We start from the raw sequence: 5,146 nt of genomic DNA, 5'->3' as shown, positions 1-5,146 counted from the left end.
TACTATATTTTTGCCTCGTTATGCTGGTCATTCTTTGATACAATGGAGAAATGGAAAGTGGGCCAATGAGAGGTTTTCGGTTTGGTACCTAGTGTTTTTGGATATTTTGACTCATCTAGTGGTCTTAGAGTGCCTCTTATGGGATGGAATGCTCTATACACAAGGAAAGATTCGAAAACTTTGGGTGAATTTGGTAACTGCATGTCTATTTTGTTCATTCTCCTTATGCCTTGCCATAAAAATAATAACAAATAGCGGGTTTCATTTACTTGCAATAATGATGATAATTCCATAGCATCGGTCAGAAGATGAAATGTGCATGAGGTTCAGTTTCATCCAGAGAAGAGAGAAAATGTTGGATTGTCTACATTGATAAGGTTCCTGCATATCCAAAATCTCCCACAATAACGAAACCAATGGAAAAAGAAGATCTTCAAGGTCGATGACCACATCAGAGTAGCCATCATTGATCTCACCTCTAATGGTTGATATTCGGCGTGAGGCAGGGGTGCAGGATCCTTCATGGGTGCAGGATCCTTCCTGGGTCCCCACAACTTCATCTGAGTTGGGTGACCTCTCTCATGATCCCATTATAGCTCAAGAGTTGAAGCTGCTTAAGGAAGAAATGGCCAAAATGAAGGAAGATGTGCAGGATCTGGTATCCAAGAAGAGAGAGGAAGTTTAACCTTCAACCACTAATCGAAGGCCAAAACTCAACAGTTCCTTGCTTCAACTATAGGAAACATGGAAGGAACTAATGAATTGGAAAGCTTAGACTGAGAAACAAATGACAAAGATTTCAAATTCTTTGAACAATATGCAGGAAATGCATGAAGAATTGGTGGAATGGAAAGCTAAAATTGAGCGGCAATTGACAGAGATTTCAAATTCATTGAGAGTTGTGCAGGTATCAAATCAGTGTGGTACCTTCAGTCCATTAGCTTCAAAGGAATGGGAAAATTAGTTCGGTAGTCCAAGGAACCCCGGATTGTCATGACCAGAGCATGTAACACCAGTGCACTGCATTAATGACATGAAAATTTTACGCATAAGCTTCAGATCTGTTTGTGCTTGCTATAGGATTTGGAATCTTGTTGAAAAGTTGTTGTTCCAAGATGTGAACTTCAAGGCGAAAAAAAAGAAACATCACCATGTGCACTAATCACTTTTCAAGTCTTTGTCTTACATACCTATTGGGAGTGATTCCTTCATGTGTCCTTCATCATATTCAACAACAAATATGGTCTGAGTAGTGGTGATCAGTAGTGACAGTCTAGTGTTTGAAAATGGAAATATAGCGATTTCAATCATAGTTCTTTCACAAGAAAGAATGATGTCTGGTTCACAAGGCTCCTTGTTTGCATGATCACTTTGGTGTGCAATTCTTGCCCATTTCCAGCTTTGGTACACTCAACACCTTGTAGTCTCCATCATTCCTACTCCATGGGGTTTCAGAAACAATATGCAACCAGTGTTCAATATGCCCCAAGCTTAGAATTCCACTACTGCATGGTTTGCTTGGCAACCTTTGGACTATGTGTCCTATTTCCCATTTCTTCATCTTTGATTTTAAAAATAATTTCCCAAATTCAAGTTTCCAAATGATTTTAAGATTTTCAATTCTCAAATAATTTCAACTCTTCATTTTTTCATCCTTAGAATTTTTAGGCCTCAAAAGTCCTATTTTCAATAAAAGTTGCTGCCATTTTCTTCGACAAGCAATTTCACATTTTCCTTGATTTTTAAAATGTTTTAAAATAGGAATGAATTTAATTTTGTATCTCCAAATAATGGAATTTATGGAATTGATTCATGCAAAAATAAATCGGGCTTTGGTGGGGCCCAACATAAGGGATTTTCTCATTTTTCTCATTGACTGATTGATTGCCATGCTTGATTGGCTTGCCTCACTCTATAACATGCATGTGATTATTCTATGTTCGTTCACTAACTCTTGTTTTCCATGAAGCAATCAACTCATTCCTCAGGTACACTCTTTGTCTTTCTTGTTCATTCGATTATTTTTAGATTAATATTCTTTTGGTATCCATGTTTGATCAATTAATTGTCACACTTGCTTTAGCTGAATTAGTAGAAACCCATTTTTAGGGGCTTAGAGGGGTGCTATGGTCATTTCTGTACCTTCCCAATAAGTAGCCTGACCCCCAGACCCAAATTCGATTTTTCGCAAACCATTTTTTCCAAATAAGGAGTCACATTTAGGGTTTTTCTTTCTTTTTTTTATTTTTCCTTTAAAAATAAAAGAAAAATAAGTGGTGACTCCAAGTCATTTTCTAAAAAATAAATCTTTTCCAAATAAAAAGTGAATTCGCCATTGAGTGGAAGCGCATAAGCAAAAATGCGGGGTCCATAAAATGGTGACTCGACTAGGGATCACTAGAGGGTCAAGCTCGAACTTAAGATGAGGCAAATGTGTTGTTTGATTGGTCGATCAACGAGTACCTACCTCTTTTTGTGCTGTTGTTTTCTTGACTATTGATTACACATTGAGAGCTCTTGATATCATTATCCTTGATGCATGCTTGGTTATTGTATTCGTTTGGGACATTGACATGTTGATTATATTGATTGATTATCTTGCTTGTCTTAGCATAGTGACTTTGATCTTACCATGATTGTTTTGCTCACCTCATATGTATAGACTCATCATTGTATGTCTTTTGACTTGATGTGTTGATTCTCTAGCTTGTATATTAATTTGATCATCTTTAAGCATGTTGTCTTTGTCACTATTCATCTTGATTATCATAGATTGTGTGTAGATTTGGATTATATATACCTGTTTTGCATGACTGCTCTTTTTCTATGTGATTGCATGTTGCTTGTCTGTGTGGGTCGCACATCTATCCCCTTACCTCCAACCCTCCGGTTTCGGTCATTTCCTTCATTTCGGCTCTTACTTTTGCAAGTGTGAGGCCATGTGTGTATTTGTTTCTCTGACTGAGCTACAGGTTAGGACCAGGGTCTAGCGAAGGGCTATATCTATGTTGGGGAGCATTCTAGAGGTGGCCGACACATTGATGTTGATTGGAGTTCGACCTTTGAAGACCTATATAGCCCAGAGCTAGGTTTCAGGATATTTGTGTGGCCAGTGTGTTTTCTTTTAGTTTCATAGGATTTTCGGATGCACCCACACCGTTCACTGTGCACCTTAGATTACCATTGAGTGCTAAGAGTTGTGAGAGCTTTCACCATAGGAGCCCCTTGGGATGTCGAGGTAGTGCATGTGTAGAGATGATGACCACCTTGCATGGAAGCACCTTGTCTCTTCGAAGGCGTGCAGAGGGTTGCGTATCACCGAATGGTATGATCGCTTCTAATAAGGACCCTTGAAAGCCTACCTTTCTCTTTTTAGAGCCACCTTAACCTTGTAGGATGAGCTTAGATCCTTTGATTAGGATTCCTTCCTCACACGTGGGTGCATCTGAGAGCCTTTAGGGCCACCTTAGTCACCATTTGGATTAAGTGTTTTCTCTTTTGGTTTCCAGTTGAGAGTACTCAAAGATTGGTACAAGTTTGAGTATTGGTTGGATCACTTCTAGCTTTTTTGCATTAGATTCTTTCTCTCATTCGATGAGTTTAGCATGTTTTCTCCATAGGGCTTTTGTTTTCCTTTCTTGGATCGACACATCCTTTCACATTGTTGTCACTTACTTGATGCTTTGGGATCTGTTCATTGATCATGATCATCTTTTTACATTGTACACCTATCACAAGCCCAATTCTCCATTCTTTGTTCGATCATTGATTCAATTTTCAACTCGATGCTCATAGTTTCATTACGAAAGGTGAAAGACACATTTTCACATTCTCACCTTTTTCGAGAGAGTCGTCTTGATCACCTTATCATTTTCTCTTTATGGAGCTTGAGTTGAAGGTTGAGTTAAGGATATATAGTTATAAATGGAGTATCGATCTTGTGATAGTGTGTTTCTCACACCTTTTTCATCTTGGATTATTGATAGGGATTCTCTACTCACATTTGTAGCCATCTCACAGTAGACACCTTTATGACTCCAGAGTTCTCATCATACATCCAGATTTCAGATTGCCACCCCAGGACCATGAGCTTGCATGTTGTATGGTTGTCATTTAGGGTTCTATCTTGTGTTCTTCATCCATTTTGTTTGCATTGTAAGGATTCAATTTATGAGTTGGTTGAGTCTGAAGTCACATTCTTGGAGGAGAGTTAGAGGTCGATTGATAAGAGTAGATTCACATCAGAGTTTGGATAGTTCAGTTGAGATGTCAGATGAGCTAACTTCTACACTTGCTTCTATTCAAGAGTTCATGGCAGGAGTCAGTAGATGCTTGGATCAGATAGAGAGTTCTCGCCAGGATCCTCATCCAGTTGGCATGGTCACTGATGAGACAGTTCCTCATGCATCTTAGACAACATAGGCTCTTCCACCTAGGGCTTTACTTGGTATTCCATTCCATATGACAAATCATTATGAGACCATTCCACCACCTACTATCGCGATGCCACCTCCCATTGTTACTACTATTGATGATACTAGATTGGCCGAGTAGGAGGCTAGGGTTGAGAGGCTTGAGTCCAGGATGAGACAGATCAGATTATAGAATGGAGGTTTGACTGGTGATGATAGGGATGACTTACCAGCAACTAGCCTTGCCCACCAAGTTTCGTATGCCAGACATTAAGCGTTATCGTGGGATCAGTTGTCCTAAGATCCACTTAAGACTATATAGCACAGTCATGAGAGCACACAGGATAGATGATGCACAGTTGGTGGCCTTTTTCCCTATGTCACTTAGTGGGGCAGCTCATAGATGGTTTGCTTAAGTTGAGCCTTCGAGAGTTCAAACCTAGGAGGATCTGGCTCATGAGTTTCTGACTCAGTTTGCTTTCAGTGCTGACATTGATGTATTGAGACGAGAGTTGGAGGCCACCCGACAGAGGTCAGACGAGTCTATTTCTTCCTTTGTTAGTCGTTAGAGGGCAAAGGTGGCTGGTATGATAGATCGACCTAAGGAGTAGGGTCAAATTGATATGGTTCTTCAGAACCTACAACTGAGGTTTGCTAGGCATCTTGTGGGCATTCCATTTCAGGATCTTAAGAGTTTAGTTCATGGAACTTTTAGTGTTGAAGAGGCCATCGCT

The sequence above is a fragment of the Vitis riparia genome, chromosome 17, assembly GCF_004353265.1.
Source record: "Vitis riparia cultivar Riparia Gloire de Montpellier isolate 1030 chromosome 17, EGFV_Vit.rip_1.0, whole genome shotgun sequence".
NCBI lineage: Eukaryota > Viridiplantae > Streptophyta > Magnoliopsida > Vitales > Vitaceae > Vitis > Vitis riparia.
This window is presented reverse-complemented; position numbering follows the sequence as displayed.